The 22,338-nt window shown below is 40.9% G+C and overlaps 1 long non-coding RNA gene across 1 annotated transcript; it reads right to left on the reverse strand.

The window, feature by feature from the left end:
- Positions 1–840: 840 nt before the first annotated feature.
- On the reverse strand, positions 841–22,319 carry LOC130683576 (uncharacterized). The gene is made up of 3 exons (XR_008997379.1): positions 22,219–22,319; positions 1,635–1,787; positions 841–1,045 (listed from the first exon to the last, which is right to left on the reverse strand). It is a non-coding gene; the product is annotated as an uncharacterized LOC130683576 (long non-coding RNA).
- Between the last annotated feature and the right edge of the window lie 19 nt (positions 22,320–22,338).

A 22,338-nucleotide genomic window follows, 5' to 3' on the forward strand; every position in this document is an offset into this window, starting at 1 on the left:
AGCTCTCTGTGTACACTGGGCTGTTTCCATATTTTAGCTATTGTGAATAACACTGCTATGAACATAAGTGTATAAATATCTCTTATCAAGACCTTGCTTTCAATTCTCTTGGGCTTATAGCCAGAAGTGAAAATGCTGGATCATATGGTAATTTTATTTATAATTTTTTTAATGGGTCAGAATTTCATTCATTTTGTTGTCAGGCAGCTGCATCTGAGAGGTCTCTCCCTGCACACTAGGTGAAACCTCAACCTGGACAGGGGAGGGTTCTTGACTCTGATCAAGAAATATTTCTTGAACAGGTCAGACAAGGGTAGTTAATGAAGGAATTCATTAAAGCGAGAGTAGCAGTGAATGGCAGCAGCTGTGCAGGAAGCAGCGCACAAGGAATAACAAAGGGAGGAAAGGGAGGCTCATTAACTCCTGCTCAGTATAGGGTAGATCCCTTGCCAACTCCTGAAACCAGAGTCACCTGGCTTCCAGTGTTGGCTTGAATCTGCAAAGCGTGGAAACTAAGCCACTACCACCCAGAATTTTGGGGAGCCATGGAGTGAGATTATGGATAAAGATTATGTTCTGAGAACTTCCTGAAGCAAAGAAAGGAGATTTTGGGGGCAGACTACTAAAGAGCATAATCATACAGCTGCGGTCCTGTCTGGGTCACCCAGGTGACAGGAACTTGTAAGCCCAAATCAGAGATCTTAGTGGCTTTTCCCTACTTGTCTGAAGTAGGACAGAGAGAGTGAAGACTTGTGCTTAAGTCTGGGAAATAGAAGGAAATAGCAAAGTAACAAAGACACCACTGAAGAGCACAGAGACAAAAGGCAATAAATTGAACAGCAAGAAGGCTTTATTTAAGGCAAAAAGTACACACTTGAAGAAAGGGGAGCACAGGCAGCTAAAGAGGAGGCTCACTGAAAGTTTTAGGATTCTGTCTTTTAAGGCTTTCAGGAATGAACCAAAGGGCCAGGGAGCGTTGGCTTGACTTGTGGTCTCATGATGTCTCTCTCCAATGTCACCATCCACAGTCTGTCCTCTACATACTCTGTAAGATAAATTTAACACAAGGAATTTCTTGTCCTGTTCTTCTCCAAGCTACTGGTTACCCTCAAGCAGTGGTGACAGCATTTAGGATTGCTTGCCCTGTCTTACTATACTATTTATATTTTGGTATTTTCATCATAGGCAGGAAAATTAATCATGATTTTTGTCCCATGTCTGTCCTGCCTCACTTTTTAAGACTGAATAATATCCCAGTGTGTGCATTTATATTTTGTTTTTATATTCATCTGTCAATGAATTGCTTCTATTTTTTAATCCTCTATGTACATGAGTGTACAAATCCTTTGAATTCTTACTTTCAATTCTTTTGTGTAAATACCCAGAAATGAATTGCTGGATCACATGGTAATTCTATGTTTATTTTTTCAAGGAGCTGTTTTCCACAGTGAAAACCATTTCCATTCCCACCAGTAATACACAAAGGTTCCATTTCTCCTTATCCTCTACAACACTTGTTATTCTCTGTTTGTGGTATAATAGCTATACTAATGGGTGTAAAGTGGTATCTCACTGTGGTTTGATTTGCATTTCCCTGATGATTAAGGATGCTGAGCATCTTTTCATGTGCTTACCCACCACTTGTATATCTTCTCAGGAGAGATGTCTATTCAAGCCCTTAGGCAACCTCTTTACATTTTTAAGCAACTCTTCTTGCTGCTCTGAAAGTTGTCTTTTGGGACCATTTCTCTCAGATTTCTTGCTGGATCTGCTCCCAGCCCAGACATCTGTGGGAACAGGAGGTGAGGGGGAGTAGAAGCCACAGAGAGAAACCTCGCCCACCTTGGAAGCTGGCCTACAGAACTTTGCTCTCGGAATTTCGTATCTATTGCTTGAGAAATCCAGAAGCTCAATTTGAGCTGGAGCCACTTTCTAGATGACTCCAGCTCAGTACATGTGGCTGCCCCAAGACAGAGAGATACCAGTGTTGAGGAGGCCTTCGCTGGGCTGAAGGAGCAGCCGAGCCAGCCCCTGGTGCCAGGAATTGGTGGTGCCCACCTCCAGAGCAACCTTTGTATCCCTAGTCATTTACAGTCTTCTGGGGAGATTCAGCTGTCTGAAGGCACATGACAGCTGGAGTCATTTAGCCCACGCACAAACCTTTCTGCTGGTAGGAAAGAGTGCAGTCAGGTGTGCACCCAGAAGGTGCACACCTGAATTTATCAGCAGCAGCAGCCCACAGGGCCCCTCTGCTTGTTTTACTAACTCATCATTCCCCTTTATCCCTGGGCCCAATTCCTGTCTCCACCCTTCCCCCACCCCAGCACAGGCACTCATTCTAATGTGCTTGATGTGTGTGCTTGCACTTTGTAAAGCATTCGTGTTTGTGTGTGTATGTGTCTTTAACTAATCCCCAATTATCTGCGGTTTCACTTCAGCACTTTGCTACCTGTGGTCAACCTCAAGAAGACCGTCCTCCTTCTGACCTCTCATCAGAAGGTCAGTAGTAGCCTGACGCTATGTCACACTACCTATGTCACTCACCTCATTTCGTCTCATCGCATAGGCATTTTATCATCTCCTATGAAGGGTGAGCACGGCACAGTAAGATACTTTGAGACAGACCATGTTCCCGTAACTTTTATTATAATATATTATTATAATTGTCTATTTTATTACTAGTTATTGTTAATTTCTTACTGGGCTGAATTTATAAATTAAAACTTAATTTATACACATATGTAGTATAGGAAAAAAATGTAGTACATGTAGGTAGGGTTCAATATTATCTGCAGTTTCCGGCATCCACAAGGCAGGGCAGGAGGCACCTTGGAAAGTATCCCCTGCAGATAAGGGGGCACCTACTGTATACATTGTCCTGTGCTAATAAGTTTCATTCTCTTTTCCACTCTTTCACTTAATGCTGTTTTAAAAACCAATCCATATTCCATCATGTGTTCCTAATTCATAGAGGATTCATCCTATTTTTCACCTCTGGGAGATGGACAGCCAGATGCTTCCATCTCTTGGTACACCTTCACTCTTGAGATTATTAGCTGAGTCAATCAAATTATCTACATCTTTGCTTTGAACTCTGTCTTCCTGAGGAGGTGGCTTCATTAAAATATACAACTACAATTGTTGAGCTGTTTCTTCCTGTAGTTCTGTCAGCTGCTGCTTTATATACTTTAAGACTATTGTTAGATACGTGCTTATGACCATTTTACCATGTGTTATATCCCTCTTTGATAATATGATGGTTTGTATCTTAATTATATTTTTAGATATTAATATTGCTACTCTGGCTTTCCCTGTTTCATATTTGCCTGATATATCTTTTTTCTGTCTCTTCTCAATCTTTATCATTCTGTTTTAAGTGTGTCCCTTAAAGTCAAGGTATCAGAACTGAGTTTCTGTCTAGATACCTATGGCCTTTAGGTATATTATTATTAGAGATATTTTATTTATAATTTTTAATACTGTTATATTAGGACTTATCTCTATCTAATTTTATACTTTCTTTTCACCATATATCTTATTGTTTTTCTTTTCCTGCCTTGAATTATATAGTCTGCCTTTCTTCTACTAATGCAAAAGTATTTTTTATAACCATGTGAAATACACATCTATAAATGATTGAATAAATAAACAGGAGGGAAAAGAAAAATAGTCTTTCAGAAGAATTCCAAATAATAAATGTAGATGGAATGAGTAAAATAGAAAATCACCATTAGTATACTACAGTAATAATTCCTGTAGGTAAGACCCACAAATAAATGCTAAAATCTGTGAGCAAAACTTTAAGGAAAGCGGACATTTGCATAGGTTCAAATTTTGTTAATTACTGCACCAGTTTTAACATACATCCACAAATTCTTTCATACTCTTTCCTCCAGAGTAAACAGTTTCTCCCCATGAATGTGGGTTTAACTGAGTGATTGGCTTCTCACAGATAGAATATGGAAAGGGAAAAATAGTAACTTTACAGTGGAGAAGCCAAGCAGACACCACCTTAAAGAAATGAACAAGATGAATGTTACCAGTAATGAATCATTGTTGCTAACAATGCTATCATTATCAGTTGATACCAGTGGGATGTGATAAGGAGGGCACTCCACCTCCTCCAAACCCATAACCCTGGTCTAATGATAAGCAGATATCAGACAAACCCAAATTGAGAGATGTTCTGTGGAATACCTGACCGGTACTCTTCAAAAGTCAAGGTCATGACAGTGACTTCGATGGGGTGTGGGGGGGACTTGATAATATGGGTGAATGTAGTAACCACAATGTTTTTCATGTGAAACCTTCATAAGACTGTATATCAGTGATACCTTAATAAAAAAAAAAAAGTCAAGGTCATGAAAAACAAGGAAAGACTAAGATACTACCAAAGATTGTAGAACCCTAAGGAGTCATTATGACTAAATGTCACAGTATCCTGATGGGATCCTGGAACAGAAAGCAGGCATTGGTGGGAAAGCTGATGAAATCTGAATAAAGTCTTAAGTTCCAGTTAACACCGACATTATACCAATGTTAATTTCTTCACTTTGGTAAATATGCCATATGGTTACATAAGATGTTAACATGATGGGAAGCTGTGCTACCTGCATGATCTTTACAATTCTTCTGCAAACCTAAAAGTAGTTCCAAATAGAAGTTTAAAATACAGCTATAAATGAAGAGTTTAAAGAAGTAATAAAGCAATCAGAGATTATCAGGAATGAACAAATTTTTTTAAATTGTTTGAAATTAAAATATTATTCTTATAATACAATACCAATTAAGCACAAAGAGAAGTAGATAACTGGGAGTTAATAAACTACCAAAGGTGCAACACTGAGAGACAAGTGTAGGGAAAACACAAATGAGGCACTAATTAAGAGATGTAAAAGTTAGAGCAAAAAGCTCTAATAGAAGTAAAGGTACACAATCAGATCCTCAAAAATGGACATTACAGAGGGTGAGGGAAAGAAAATATTTAAAGAGATAAAGGCTGTGAAATTTTTAGAACTTGAGAAAAACATATTGAAGATCTAAGAGCAAAAATGTATGCTTAGCAGATTAAATAACAATAAATCCATGCCTACACACAGTTAAGTGAAACTGAAAACTCAAAAGACAAAGACAGATCTTAAAGACAGCCAGAGAGAAAGGACAGGTCACCTGCAAAGAACAGGCAATTAGCGTAACACAACAGAAGTCAGCAGATAGTGAATACGACCTTGCAAATATTGATAAAAAATAACTGTCAACCTAGAATTAAAAATCCTGTGAAACTATCTTCCAAGACTGAGGGTGGTAAAAATTGAGAGTTTACCATCAAGAACCCTGCACTACAGGGAAAAATGATCTTGGAAGAGTAATTGAAGATATAAGATAAAAGAGGGAATGCTGAGTACATAAATGGAAATATGTATATAGTCCAACACTATAGTTAAACTAATAATAATAGTTTGTATATATATTATCAAATTATGCTCCTCAGAGATTTTCCCAGTTTATACAGCCACTAGCAACATAAGAAAACATCCATTTCCTCCTCTCTCTGATATCTTATTATCAGATTTTATGTTTTTTTCTAAACAAAGAGGTGAATGGTATCTCAGTGAGCTTTAATTTACATTTCTCTTATGATAGTTATTCTTCCTAATTTTTTTACTTTGACTTTGATTATTGTGTCTTGCTGTTATGAATTTGTTTATTTTTATGTAGTACTATTTTTTTCCATTTATTTTAAGGCTTCTGGTTGCTTTGCCATACTTAGAAGTGCTTTCCCACCTCCAAAATTATTTTTTAATTTTTCCATGGCTTCCTCAGTATTTTGTGGTTTCATTTTTTTTTAACATTTACATATTTGGCCCATCTCAGAATGATTTTACTGTGAAGTATGAGGTGTTGATATAACTTTTTTTATGACTACCCTCTTTGCCTGACAGTTTTATCTTGAATACAATTTTCATCCACTGATTTGGAATTTTGACTTTTATTATATCTTACAAATGCCCTTGTATTTGATTCTATTCCTGTACTTCCTGTTCTGTTACATTGATCTGTCTGGTTCTCTGCCAGCATCACACTAATTTAATTATTAGAGCTCTATGAGATAAGACACTTTAGTCTCTGATAAGTCTGGTCTCTTCTCATTTGTCCTGGATATTCTTGCTTGGTTACCAAAAAAACAAAACAAACAAACCCGGATGGTATTTTTACTGGACTTGTTAAATCTATATAATCTAGAGTAAATGGACTTCCTAAAAATGTGATATATCTTTCCATTTGTTCAGATCATCTTTTGTATCCCCTAGTAGAATTTCAAGGTTTTATTCATAAATATATTACCTAAAGCCCATTAAGTTTATTCCTAGTTGTTTCATTTTGTGGTTATTGCTTTTTATGTTGTTGTTATTTTAAATAGATTATTTTCTTCCATTGATTTTTCCAACTAGTTATTTGTAAATGAGGGATTTATAGTTTCTGAATACTAATTTTAAACCATTAGACATCTTACTAAATTATTTTGTTGATAATACTTTCTTTATCATTAATATATTTTTTTAAAGAGCAGTTTTAGGTTCACAGCAAAATGGAATGGAAAGTATAAAGAGTCCCCACATGCCCCCACTTTTCCTCTTCTCCATCACACACAAGCCTCCCTCACCATCAATATCCTACATAGCCCATTTATTACAATCCATGAACTAACATTGACATGTTATCCACCAAGGTTCATAGTTTACATTAGGGTTCACTCTTTGTGTTTTAGTTATATGAGTTACGACAAATGCATAATGACATACATCTATTATTAGAGTATCAGATAGAAGAGTTTCCCCATCTTAAAAATTCTGTGTCCCATCTCTTCATTCCTCCCTCCCTGTGAAACCATGGCAACCACTGATCCTTTTCCGCCTCCATAGTTTTGCCTTTCCTAGAATGTTAGTTGGAATCATACAATATGTAGCCTTTTCAGATTGGCTGCTTTCTCTTAGCAATATGCATTTAAGCTTCTCTGTGACTTTTCATGGTTTGATAGCTGATTTCTTTTTAGCACTGAATAATATTCCATTGTCTGGATGTACCACAGCTTGTTTGCCCATTCACCTACTGAAGGACATCTTGGTTGCACTGTTGACCTTAAAAATAAAAGTTATTTACCAGCCAAAAAAACAGGTTTATTTGGGAAGAGCAGAGTACTGCAATTCAGGACATGCAAGCTATAGCAAAACCATAGGCATGTCCAGAGAGCAAGGGAGGAATAGAACAGTCATTTATAGAGGAAGGGGCTGAATTGGGAGGGCCGTTCTATGTCCATTGCAGTAAACTGGGAATCCCATGTATTGTGACTTCTCATTGGTTGAACTGTGACAGTCTCTCATTGGCTGGGCTGCTGTAGGCAAACAAAGCAGAAGCCTTTCCTCTTCTTGCTGGGTAGTAAAGAAGCTGAAACAGTATGGCATCCATCTTTTCTGATGGGTCTGAGATTTATGAGGAGTGATGAGTGTGAGAGCTTTGCAGGCAGGCGTCCTGATGCCATTCCAGTGAGGTTTCCCTTAATTAATTAATTTTCATACTACCAAGTTTCGGAAATGACTAATAAAGTTGCTAGAAACATCCATGTGCAGTTTTCTGTGCAGGCATACATTTCAACTCATTTGGGTAAATACCAGGGAGCATAATTATTGGATTGTATGATAGGAGTATGTTTAGTTTTGTGACAAACCCCAAAACTGTCTTCCGAAGTGGCTGCACCCTTTTGCATTCCCACCAGCGGTAACTGGGAGCTCCCATTGCTCCACACCCTTTTCAGCATTGGGTGTTGAACATGTTTTGAGTCAAATCTTCTCGGTTTTCCAGGTTAAAATTATGCTATCTAGAAATAACAATATTTTTCCTCCTTTCTGATTTATATACTTCTCTGTTCTACTTTTGTCAAAGCCCATTGGGTTGTACATCCAGAAAAATGTTAAATAATAGCTGTGAAAATGGACAGATCTCTCTTGTTCCTGACTTTGAGTTGAGGAGAGTTTCTAGTGTGTTGCCATTGAGCACAATGCTGTCTTTGATCCTGACATAAATATATTTTACCATGTTAAGGAAGTTTATATCTACTCCTGTTTTGTCAAGGACCAAGATTAAACTGTTGAATTTTTCAGCATTATGGAGGTGATCATATGATTTTTCTCTTTTGGTTTATTAATATAGTAAATTACATTGATAGATTTCCTAATACTAAATCATAATTCTAAAAGATAGCAATTTTTTTAAAACCCTTAAAATCTTCATACACACACAAAAAAACTTCCTTATCTGAATCCTTGTCTCTGGAAAAAAATGTTAAATGCACAAATATTGAAGAGCTACTCACGTGTTCCTGTTCCTTCAAGAGATCCAAGTTAATCTATATATAAAAAACCCTGGGCCCCTTTGTAGGGAAAGGCACAGATAGCTAGCCCAAAGGAAACACATACACACACACGCACAGTACAAATATGGAGTTTTGCTTAGTTTCAGGTCAGGCAAGGTGGACTCTTTGCCTAAGCACCTGCCCCACAGGCCCAGGAAGGTATGCCTTTAGATGAGCCACTCCCACTTCTTAGGGTCACTAGTCAATTCTGTTAATGATCTGAGATCTTTCTGTTTCTCAACTTCTTTCCCAATGCTGGGGGTCCAAGGCCAGCACCCTGTGAGAAAGAGGGAACAGGACGCAAGGAACAGAGGTCAGGGTCACCTGGGCCTGGTGTGTCCTTTGAGTGTCTTGGGAAATGGCTTTCTGGGCTCAGCAACGAAATTTACTCCCGTAAAATGGAATGCCTCCGCTTCTACACATCAAATTCCTGTGATCACGAGCCTCCTGATTTTCTGTGTCTCAGTCTATGTCCTTAATTCTGATGCTGTCTTCCTAGCTCTTTCTTTCCTGCTGGGGTGGGTCCTTGACCCTAAGTCTCTGGCAGTAAGTCGTGGTTGGCTTGTGGTCATACTACTCCAGCAGGCTTAGGCCATCCATGTCAGAGACCACCCCAGGCTTCCTAAAAGCCTCAGCTGGTGAGTCTCCGGAACAGGTCAGGGTTTAGCTGAGACAAAAACAAAAGAAAACAGCCCAGGGCAGATGGACCCACAAAATTTAAGTAGCCCCAGGTGAAACTGCTGCCAATTACCGGCTAGTTATGACCTACAAAAACCAGCACCACTATCTGGCTCAAACACAAAAGCTCCCCTTAAGACCAAAATTGTCACAGAAACAAATCCATAGTGCCCCCCAGTGGTCACAGCCAGTAAACACAGCTTGTTTTATTAACCATGATGGTAACAATAACAGAACGTTTCAGGAGTTCCCTCTCTGCATGCTGGGGTTAGGAGCTTTACACAAGTAATTATTTAATGCTATTGTGGTTTATGGGAATAATTAATTACATTGATGGGCTACCAACAGCTCTTCTGAGGTAAGCAGGTAGGTATTATTATCCCCATTTTAGAGGTGAGAAAAATTTCCTGGATTTAAGTGAGTGATCCAAGATCACAGCACTGAGGGACACAGACTCAGAGTCATGCTCTTCACATTCAGCTGTTTTTCTTCCCACTTTAGGGAGAAGATGATGCTCCCAAACTAGAGATACAAACGCTCATAAGCCCCAGGCAAGGCTGAAACAGATGCAAACACCTGAATGTCTGAGCCCTTGTGTCACACAGGAACAGAAGATGTTAGTGAAACCATTAAGGCAAGCCATTAAATTAATAGTTTTTAAAAACTGTATTAAAAGAAGTTCACTAAAAAAGAAAACTGTATGTTAAAAAGAACATTGATCAAGTGACTGTCAGCTTAGGGAAGTTCACTCTGGAAAATTCCCTGTCTAAAAATTAATCAGTATTTGTGTAATTTGGGTTAAATGTTTTGATTCCAATCTTCCTTGGAGGCAAATATGTCATTTGGATCAAGTGGTGAGACCCAAGGCCAGAATCCAAGAGAAGCTGCTTTGTTAAGCAGCCTGAGGAACTGGCAAAGCAAGCAGGATGTTCCCCAATGCCGAAGGCTCCCATGCTGGGTGCAACCAGTCAGGAGGTCACCAGAATGGCCAGTCTCTGCAGAAGTCCCATGAGTCGACCATGGGGTACTGTCCGAGCCATTCTGGCCTGAGAGAGCCAGGGTCATTTCAGGTGACTTAGCTCAAAGACATAGATGCTGTGAGTCTTTCCAAAGATCTCAGTGTTATTTTACAGATGGGGAAGCTGAAGCACAAAGAGAAATCAGCCAGGTCCAGCTCACACATCTGGTTGGTAGAGCCAGGTCATTCCCTAGGCCCTGATAACCAGCTCCATCCAGCCCTTCGGTAAGACAGGAAACACTACAACCACAGCCGACCCAGAGCATACGAGCTAGGAAAACACAGGGGACCTGAGCCTCTGTGACCTGTGAACTCTTTCCCACTCTGTGTGGGCAACGACCAGACCTAGGAGGAAATGAAGATGGTTCTGGCATAAGTTTTGCACCTGTCTCCCTGTTTCCCCCAGAATCTAGTCCTGATTACAGATGGTGACAATGAGGAGGAAGAAGATGAAAGAGGAGGGGGGACAAAGGAAGAGGAAGGCTCTCAAGGGCTGAAGGAAGTGAAGCTGAGCCTCGACATGAGTCGAGTCATCAGGATTACTTGATTACATCTTCAGGTTTAGGAAACAGTCTCATACCAGGCTGCTGTTTCTCATGCAAGCTTTGGGTGTCTATCTGAACTCTAAGAACTGTGCCTGTATATTACTTTGAATAAAATGTAACTTAAAGGAAACACCAAAGACCCCGAATAGCCAAAGCAATTCTGAGAAGGAAGAATAAAGTGGGGGGGGGATCTCACTCCCCAACTTCAAGCTCTACTACAAAGCCACAGTAATCAAGACAATTTGGTACTGGCACAAGAACAGAGCCACAGATCAGTGAAACAGAATAGACAGTCCAGACATCAACCCAAACATATATGGTCAATTAATATTCGATAAAGGAGCCATGGACATACAATAGGGAAATGACAGCCTCTTCAACAGCTGGTGTTGGCAAAACTGAACAGCTACATGTAAGAGAATGAAACTGGATCACTGTCTAACCCCATACACAAAAGTAAATTCAAAATGGATCAAAGACCTGAATGTAAGTCATGAAACCATAAAACTCTTAGAAAAAAACATAGGCAAAAATCTCTTAGACATAAACACGAGTGACCTCTTCTTGAACATATCTCCCTGGGCAAGGGAAACAAAAGCAAAAATGAACAAGTGGGACTATATCAGGCTGAAAAGCTTCTGTATAGCAAAGGATACCATCAATAGAACAAAAAGGTATCCTACAGTATGGGAGAATATATTCATAAATGACAGATCCGATAAAGGGTTGACATCCAAAATATATAAAGAGCTCACACACATCAATGAACAAAAAGCAAATAATCCAATCAAAAAATGGGCAGAGGAGCTGAGCAGACAGTTCTCCAAAGAAGAAATTCAGATGGCCAACAGACACATGAAAAGATGCTCCACATCGCTAGTTATCAGAGAAATGCAAATTAAAACCACAATGAAATATCACCTCACACCAGTAAGGATCGCCACCATCCAAAAGACAAACAACAACAAATGTTGGCGAGGATGCGGAGAAAGGAGAACCCTCCTACACAGCTGGTGGGAATGTAAATTAGTTCAACCATTGTGGAAAGCAGTATGGAGGTTCCTCAAAATGCTCAAAATAGACATACCATTTGACCCAGGAATTCCACTTCTAGGAGTTTACCCTAAGAATGCAGCAACCCAGTTTGAAAAAGACAGATGCACCCCTATGTTTATCGCAGCACTATTTACAACAGCCAAGAAATGGAAGCAACCTAAGTGTCCATCAGTAGATGAATGGATAAAGAAGATGTGGTACATATACACAATGGAATATTATTCAGTCATAAGAAGAAAACAAATCCTACCATTTGCGACAACATGGATGGAGCTAGAGGGTATTATGCTCAGTGAAATAAGCCAAGTGGAGAAAGACAAATACCAAATGACTTCACTCATATGTGGAGTATAAGAACAAAGGAAAAACTGAAGGAACAAAACAGCAGCAGAATCACTGAACCCAAGAATGGACTAACAGTTACCAAAGGGAAAGGGACTGGGGAGGATGGGTGGGAAGGGAGGGATAAGGGCTGGGAAGAAGAAAGGGGGCATTACGATTAGCATGTGTAGTGTGTGTGTGGGGTGATGGGGAGGGCTGTGCAACACAGAGAAGACAAGTAGTGATTCTACAACATCTTACTACACTGATGGACAGTGACTGTAATGGGGTTTGTGGGGGGGACTTGGTGAAGGGGGTCCCTAGTAAACATAAAGTTCTTCATGTAATTGTAGATTAATGATAACAACAACAACAACAAAAAGATGCTATATAAAAGAAAAAAAGAAACTTAAAGCAGGAAAGATTTCAGTTAGGTACAAGGAAGGTGAAGGATGACAAAGGATTGCCCTGGCAGCTAGAGACTGAAGACCCCCAGCGGGTGGGGAGCCTGAAGGAGGGGCAGACAGTGCCTACCGCTGCGCCAGAGTGGGAAAAATGAGCCCTTGTCCCTTCTCACGGGGGCTGTGCCCCCAGGGGTCCACCCTTGTCTTCACAGTGGCTCTTAGCCATTGTAGGGTCATCGGCCCTTTGGAAGTTAGAACATTTATTCTCCCTAGAGATGAAGGCTAATATATATAGATGTATATTAATACTATGCATCTATAGATGTATACATGCAAAATTATCCAGGTAATTTCTGGATCCACAGATCTCAGGTTAGGAAACTTTCAACCAAACTGTTTTTCCTATCCAGACCTTTCTTCTAAGCTCCAAACCCACACATTCAACTGTGCTCTGCAAACCTTTGTGGAAATCTCCCCAGTATCAGGTTACCAAAACTGAACTTAAAATCTACCCCTAAATCTGCTCCACCTCCCATATTCCCTATCTAGGGACTGGAAACTTCATTGACCCAGTTGCCCAAGTCTGAGAATGTCATCAACCTGCACCAGTGACCCTCAATACTGTACATCTGAAGCCAGTGTGGAGGGTCTAAATCACAAGCTCTGGACCTCACCTCTCACCTCCTGAATCAGCACCTCTGGGTGTGGGGTCCATCTAGCCTGCTGAGTCTGAAGTGTCCTGTCCCTTGCAAGAACATCATTCTCACAGCCTCAGTCCAGCCTCACATCCTGTGTCTTTCACCTACTGAGTTCATTTATTTTGAATGGATACTTCTTAAACATGATATAAAAGTCAAAGGTTTAAAAAGTATAATCAGAGGAGAGTTCCTCTCCCACCATCACCTCTCAGTTATGAGGCTGTGACAGCCTCCTCTGCCTGCTCTCATCTGAACTCCCATCTTTCCTCTTTCCTCTGCAGTCAGACTAAACGTTCTGAAATGCAAATCTATGTCATTCCCCTTCACAAAGTGGACCAGTGGCCCCTCATAATTCCCAGGATAAAATGCACCCTCCTCAGCTAGACACACAAGGCTCAGCCCACTCCAATGTGGCTCCTGCCTACTTCTAGCCCTATGCATCACTTCAATGTGGCTCCTGCCTACTTCTAGCCCTATGCATCCCCTCCCCAACACACCCACACAATTTAATCCACAGTAACACTGCAACTCACTAAGCTCCAAACAGGCTTCTGCCTGAATTCCTTTGTCACCTCTTTGAGAAGCATTCCTAGACCATACTGGCTGGATTCTGATATTCAGAGACGCTCCTGATTATCTTTAGCCCTGGACTAACCATAGCTGGGGTGTTTTTTTGACAAAGTTACCAAGGTAATTCAAAGTGGAAAAGACTGTCTTTTCAACAGATGGTACTGAAAAACTGGACATCTATATGGAGGAGAGGGTTAGAAATGAACCATGGAAAGATGGCAGCGTGAGAGGAGAGACAGAGGCTTCCTCCTAAAACTGGATACAATTAGAAAATATAGTTGGTGCAACTAATCCTGAGAGAGTAACATGAAAGTGGATAGTGCCAGACTGCACACACCTGGAGAAAAGAGCAGACCTCACCGAACAGGGTAACATACCAGAGCTGTGGCTCCGCGGGACCCAAGCCCCTCCCCCACCCCATCTCACTGGCGGGAGGAAGAGAAACAGAGCAGGGAGGAAGTGGAAGGCCTGGGACTGCTGAATACCTAGCTCCAGAGATCTGCTCTGGGAGCACAAACTTACATTTCATGGTGCTTTCCTGATACTCATGTGATTACAGGGTTGGAAAGCTAATACAGGCAGAATTCCTGGAGAGACTGAGATTCCAGCCGCTTGTGGAAAGCAGGGATCCATATCCGGCTGCTCTGGGACAAAAGCTTATACCTCTGTGCTCGGCCCACTGGCTCAGGCAGTGGAGACAGGCACAGCAGCCAGGAGGCAGGGAACAGCTCTTTCCTCCCCCCAGGCACCAATACTGCTCCCCTGCGACCCCCGACATTGCTTCAGGGGCTGAGCAGCTCCAGAGTAGAGCTTCTGGACACTAGAGGGCGCCATATACAAATATGAAACGCCAAAGGAAACTGGTCCAGAGTAAAACTAATATAACTCCAGAGAAAGATTTAAATGACATTGACCTTATGACTCTTCCTGAAAGGGAGTTCAAAATAAAAATCATCAACATGCTAATGGAGGTACAGAAAGATATCCAAAACTCAGGAATGAATTCAGGTTAGAGATCCAATCACTGAAGAGCACGATGGAGGGTATTAAAAGCAGGTTGGATACAGTGGAGGAGACAGTAAATGAAATAGAAACTAGAGAAGAGAATACAAAGAAGCTGAGGCACAGAGAGAAAAAAGGATCTCTAAGAATAAAAGAATATTGAGAGAACTGTGTGATCAATGCAAAAGGAACAATATTCGCATTATAGGGGTACAAGAAGAAGAAGAGAGAGAGAAAGGGATAGAAAGTATCTTTGAGGAGGTAGTTGGTGAAAACTTCCCAAATCTGGGAAAAGAGATAGTCTCTCAGGCCATGGAGGTGCACAGATCTCCCAACACAAGGGACCCAAGGAAGACAACACCAAGACATATAGTAATAAAATTGGCAAAGATCAAGGATAAAGACAGACTATTAAAAGCAGCCAGAGAGAGAAATAAGATCATATACAAAGGAAAGCTCATCAGGCTAACATCAGACTTCTCAGCAGAAACCTTACAGGCCAGAAGGGAGTGGCATGATGTATTTAATGCAATGAAGCAGAAGGGCCTGGAACCAAGATTACTTTATCCAGCAAGATTATCATTTAAATTTGAAGGAGGAATTAAACAATTTCCAGATAAGCAAAAGCTGAGAGAATTTACCTCCCACAAACCACCTCTACAGTCTATTTTGGAGGAACTGCTATAGATGGAAGTGTTCCTAAGGTTGAATAGCTGTCACCAGAGGTAATAAAACCACAGTAAAGAAAGTAGAACAGCTCATTACTAAGCAAGTGCATAATTAAATTAACTATCCCCAAAGTTAATCAAGGGATAGACAAAGAATACAGTATATGATACCTAATATATAAAGAATGGAGGAGGAAGAAAAAGGAGGCAAAAAAGAAAAGAACCTTTAGATTGTGTTTGTAATAGCATATTAAGTGAGTTAAGTTAGACTCTTAGATAGTAAGGAAATTAACCTTGAACCTTTGGTAACCACAAATCTAAAGTCTGCAATAGTAATAAGTACATACCTATCAATAATTACCCTAAATGTAAATGGACTGAATGCAGCAATCAAAAGACGTAGAGTCACTGAATGGATAAAAAAATAAGACCCATCTATATGCTGCCTACAAGAGACTCACTTTAAACCCAAAGACATACACAGACCAAAAGTGAAGGGATGGAAAAAGATATTTCACGCAACTAACAGAGAGAAAAAGCAGGAGTTGCAGTACTTGCATCAGACAAAATAGACTTCAAAACACAGAAAGTAACAAGAGACAAAGAAGGACATTACATAATGATAAAGGGGTCAATCCAACAAGAAGATATAACCATTATAAATACCTATGCTCCCAACACAGGAGCATCCACATATGTGAAACAAATACTAACAAAATTAAAAGGGGAAATAGAATGCACTAGGAGACTTCAACACTCCACTCACTCTGAAGGACAGATCAACCAGACAGAAAATAAGTAAGGACACAGAGGCACTGAACAGCATATTAGAACAGATGGACCTAACAGACATATACAGAACTCTACACCCAAAAGCAACAGAAAAAACATTCTTCTCAAGTGCACATGGAACATTTTCAAGAACAGATCATATACTAGGCCACAAAAAGAGCCTCGGTAAATTCAAAAAGATTGAAATTGTACCAACCAGTTTCTCAGACCACAAAGGTATAAAACTAGAAATAAATTTTGCAAAGAAAATGAAAAATCCCACAAACACATTGAGGCTTCACAACATGCTCCTAAATAACCAATGGATCAATGACCAAATAAAAACAGAGATCAAGCAATATATGGAAACAAATGACAACAATAATTCAGCACCGCAAAATCTGTGGGACACAGCCAAGGCTGTCCTAAGGGGAAAGTATATTGCAATACAGGCCTACCTCAAGAAAGAAGTCTAAACTCACAATTAATGAAACTAGAAAAAGAACAACAAATGAGGCCCAAAGTCAGTAGAAGGACAGACATAAAGGTTAGAACAGAAATAAATGAAATTGAGAAGAATAAAACAATAGAAAGAATCAATGAAAGCAAGAGCTGGTTCTTCGAGATAATAAACAAAATAGATAAACCCCTAGCAAGATTTATCAAGAAAAAAAGAGAGTCTACACACATAAACAGAATCAGAAATGAGAAAGGAAAAATCACTACAGACACCATAGAAATACAAAGAATTATTAGAGAATACTATGAAAAATTATATGCTAACAAACTGGATAACCTAGAAGAAATGGACAACTTCCTAGAAAAATACAACCTTCCAAGACTGACCAAGGAAGAAAGAGAAAATCTGAACAGACCAATTACCAGCAACAAAATTGAACTGGTAATCAAAAAACTACCCATGAGTTAAACTCCTGGACCAGATGCCTCCACCGCTGAATTTTATCAAACATTTAGTGAAGACCTAATACCCATCCTCCTTAAAGTTTTCCCAAAAAGTAGAAGAGAAGGCAATACTCCCAAACTCATTCTATGAAGCCAACATTACTCTAATACCAAAACCAGGTAAAGACACCACAAAAAAGAAGTTACAGATCAATATCCCCGATAAACACAGATGTAAAAATACTCAACAAAATATTAGCAACCAAATTCAAAAATACATTAAAAAAATCATCCATCATGATCAAGTAGGATTTATTCCAGGAATGCAAGGATGGTACAACATTCGAAAATCCATCAACATAATCCACCACATCAACAAAAAGAAGGACAAAAACCACATGATCATCTCCATAGATTGTGAAAAAGCATTTGTCAAAATTCAACATCCATTCATGATAAAAACTCTCAATAAAATGGGTATAGAGGGCAGGTACCTCAACATAATAAAGGCCATATATGACAAACCCACAGCCAACATTATACTTAACAGTGAGAAGCTGAAAGCTTTTCCTTTAAGATCAGGAACAAGACAAGGATGCCAACTCTCTCCACTTCTATTCAACATAGTAATGGAGCTCCTAGCCATGGCAATCAGACAATACAAAGAAATAAAAGGCATCCAGACTGGTAAGGAAGAAGTTAAACTGTCCCTGTTTGCAGATGACATGATATTATACATAAAAAACCCTAAAGAATCCACTCCAAAACTACTAGATCTAATATCTGAATTCAGCAAAGTTGCAGGATACAAAATTAATACACAGAAATCTGTGGTATTCCTATACACTAACAATGAACTAGCAGAGAGAGAAATCAGGAAAACAATTCCATTCACAACTGCATCAAAAAGAATAAAATACCTAGGAATAAACCTAACCAAAGAAGTGAAAGACCTAAACTCTCAAAACTACAAGACACTCATGAGAGAAATTAAAGAAGATACCAATAAATGGAAACACATCCCGTGCTCATGGATAGGAAGAATTAATATTGTCAAAATGGCCATCCTGCCTAAAGCAACCTATAGATTCAATGCAATTCCCATCAAAATACAAAAGCATTCTTCAACGAACTAGAGAAAATTGTCCTAAAATTCATATGGAACCACAAAAGACCACAAATAGCCAAAGCAATCCTGAGAAGGAAGAATAAAGCAGGGGGAACCCAACTTCAAGCTCTACTACAAAGCCACAGTAATCAAGACAATTTGTTACTGGCACAAGAACAGACCCGTAGACCAATGGAACAGACTAGAGAGCCCTGATATAAACCCAACCATATATGGTCAGTTAATATATGATAAAGGAGCCATGGACATACAATGGGGAAATGACAGCCTCTTCAACAACTGGTGTTGGCAAAACTGGACAGCAACATGCAAGAGAATGAAACTGGATTATTGTTTAACCCCATACACAAAAGTAAACTTGAAATGGATCAAAGACCTGAATGTAAGTCATGAAACCATAAAACTCTTAGAAGACAGCATAGGCAAAAATCTCCTGAATATAAGCATGAGCAAATTCTTCCTGAACCCATCTCCTCCAGAAAGGGAAACAAAAGCAAAAATGAACTCATGGGACTACATCAAACTAAAAAGTTTCTATAAGGCAAAGGACACCATCAACAAAACAAAAAGGCATCCTACAGTATGGGAGAATATATTTGTAAATGACATATATGACAAGGGATTAACATCCAAAATATATAAAGACCTTACACACCTCAACACCCAAAAAGCAAATAACCCGATTAACAAATGGGCAGAGGATATGAAGAGACAGTTCTCCAAAGAAGAAATTCAGATGGCCAACAGACACATGAAAAGATGCTCCACATCACTAATCATCAGGGAAATGCAAATTAAAACCACAATAAGATATCACCTCACACCAGTGAGGATGGCCAGCATCGAAAAGACTAAGAACAACAAATGCTGGCGAGTATGCGGAGAAAGGGGAACTCTCCTACACTGCTGGTGGGAACGTGAGCTAGTTCAACCATTGTGGAAAGCAATATAGAGGTTCCTCAAAACACTAAATATAGAAATACCATTTGACCTGGGAATCCTACTCCTTGGAATATACCCAAAGAATACAACTTCTCAGATTCAAAAAGACATATGCACCCCTATGTTTATCACAGCACTTTTTACATAGCCAAGATATGGAAGCAACCTAAGTGTTCATCTGTAGATGAATGGATAAAGAAGATGTGGTACATATGTACAATGGAATACTAGTCAGCCATAAGAAATAAACAAATCCTACCACTTGCAACAACATGGATGGATGGAGGACATTATGCTCAGTGAAATAAGCCAGGCGGAGAAAGACAAATGCCAAATGATTTCCCTCATTTGTGAAGTATAACAATGAAGCAAAACTGAAGGAACAAAATAGCAGCAGACTCAGAGACTCCAAGAATGAACTAGTGGTTACCGAAGGCGAGGGGTGTGGGAGGGCGAAGGGGACTGAGGAGTATTATTTTTAGTACATAATATCCCTCATGTGTGTGGGATCACAGGTGTGGGGGACCATGGGGAGAACAGTGTATCACAGAAAGGGACATAGTGGATCTCTGGCAACTTGCTGCACTGATGGACAGTGACTGCTTTGGGGTATGGGTGGGGACCTGATAATATGGGTAAATGCAGTAACCACATTGTTTTTTCATGTGAAACCTTCACAAGAGTGTATATCAATCATACCTTAATAAAAAAATTTTTTTAATGAACCTTGATGCTTACCTCATACCTAAAAATGTATTTGAATGTATCATTTGAATATATAGACCTAATCAAGCAGTTAAAACTATTTTAGGAGAAATTCTTTGTGAACTCACCTTAAGGCAAAGGTTTCTTAGGACAAAATCATGAAGCATTAATTTGGTAAGGACACAATTAGAAACTTTGGATCTTTATCATTAAGAAAATGAAAAAACAAACCACAGATTGCAATGGACTTTCATGTATGGCTGGTGGTAACGTAAAATAAGACAACCACTTTGAAAAACTATGTAACAGCTTCCCAAAGAGTTAAAGATACCACACAACTAAGCCATTCCATTCACTTTTTCACTTTTAGGTATTTTACCCAAGAGACATAGAAATATTTGTCCACACACAGAATCAGCCAGATGCCCAGCAACAGCCCAAATGGCTTCCTTTGTGGTCCTCCAAGGGTACCTCCCCACCAGCTCAACTGGGCCTCCCCTAGTACACCCACCAAGTCCAAACGAATAACCAGCTTGTGGAATATTAATGCAATGGAATACTACTCAGCAGTAATAAGGAGGGAAGTACTGATACAACCACACGGATGACTCTCAAAAGTATTGTGCTAAGTGAAAGAAGCCAGGCACAAAAGACCACATCCTGGATGGTTCCATTTACATGAAATTCTAGGAAAGACAAGGTATAGTGATTGGAATCAGATGTGTAGTCTTGTAACCAGACCTGCAGGAGTTAAAAACTGGTCCCTAGCTCCTTGCAGGCCACCAGGGGCAAAGATAATGATACCTGGTTGGACAGGGCAGCATTGTCTATTTTGTTCCTGGAGTTTAGAGGTAGAAATAATCCAAAGACAAAGCAAGGAGAGGAACTGAAAGTTACATTCCCTTTTAGATTTGCCAATGTAACTGCAGCTCTGCACATAGACTTAATAATTTTGCTTTCAGCTCGAGATATAAGACAACAGAATTGTCCTGTCAAGAGTCTGCAGGAACGGCTGATGGGACCTGTGCTGACAGTAGTCAACCGACCAAGGACAGGGAGTTTCACAACTCTCCTCAGACCCTCGCTGATGTCCCAATGTCCACAGTTATCTGTCACCTCCTGCTCCCTGTCCTACTTCCTCTTTCCCTAGCATAAAAGGAGCTTGAAATCAACCCTTAATTAAGATAGGCCTTTAGGACAATAGTGTGTACTGGTGGATTCTGGTGGCCACAAAACCAAAAGTTCATGGTTGCAGCCTGAGGCCAGGGAAGAGGGAAGATGAACTGGCTGCAGAGGGGCAGAAGGGAACTGTCTGGGGTGACTGAAACATGCTATAGCTTGAACTGGGACAGTGGTTAGTCTGGTGTTTTCATTTGTCAAAAGCCATAGAATTATACACAGGACGTAAAATTTGTTGTTTACTGTATGTAAATATACCTCAATGTAAAGTAGTTCTGTGAGGGTTGCTGTGAAGCATGAAGAACCCAATTGAAGGGATGCTGTTCAATCTTTCAAAAAACAACATTTGATTTGGAGGGGGACGAGGGAAGCTCTCCTCCAGGCCGGGTCAGCCTCACCCGGGAGGCTTAGTTCAACTCTCCCCCGCCAGGGGGCATGTCGCAGTCGGCCGGCCAGCACGCTCTGTTCACTGCCCCCAGGAGTGAGCAGGGACCCAGAGGAGCCTGGGAGGAAACGAACCCGCCTGCGGCGCGCCTAGCTCCGCCTCGGAGCCCTGGCGCGGGCAGCGCTCACCCCGCGGGGGGGTTGATGGTAGCCCGCGCCCTCGGCCCCAGCGCGCCTGCGGCCCAGGCACCCGCTCGGCCTGGAGTCGGAGGAAGGAGCCTGGGTTCCCGGGCCCGCAACGACTGCCCTTCAGCCTTGGGTGTCGGGCAGCCTTGGGCCAGGCGTCTGTGCCCCACTTGCGGAATGCAGGAGGGGAAAGCAGTGCCCGCTGCTGGGTGGGCTGCTGCCCGCGGGTGCCAGAAATAAGGCGCGTCCCGGGTGTAACAGAATCAACCTCTCCGGCGCCGCTTCTTAACGCAAGGCCCGCGTAAAGACGCCGCGGAGCCTGTTTCCTTTCTGACCCTCTTCCACTCCACAAAGCAGGTCTCTGAGCCGTAGCATATCTTCAACCACATAAAACTCAGAAATTGTCATTTTGATTGACAAAAGAAGTATGGCCTGAAAAATTTTTAATTGTCCTTCGCGCTGAAAGGGCAGATCACCGGGCGTGGCTCGCCGAGGCGGAGTCTGCTCGGAGAAAGAGCTGGAATGCCGGGAGGAGAGAGATCCATCATTGCCCGGCGTGGCACGGCGCAAGGGACACGCGGACCCTCCATAATTGCCCCTCCACCCCCAACACCACTTTGGCCGCGGGACTGGGACCGGGAGGACTCACTCGAACGGTTCTGCGCGCCCTCCAGGCCGCGCACTTGTCTCCAGGCTCTTTGCCAAAACCGCGCCCCGCCTGGCGCACTGCGCGTTTGCCTAATACCCTGGACCTAGCAAAGAGGCGGCT

The sequence above is a fragment of the Manis pentadactyla genome, chromosome 1 (genome assembly GCF_030020395.1).
Source record: "Manis pentadactyla isolate mManPen7 chromosome 1, mManPen7.hap1, whole genome shotgun sequence".
Taxonomy (NCBI): Eukaryota; Metazoa; Chordata; class Mammalia; order Pholidota; family Manidae; genus Manis; species Manis pentadactyla.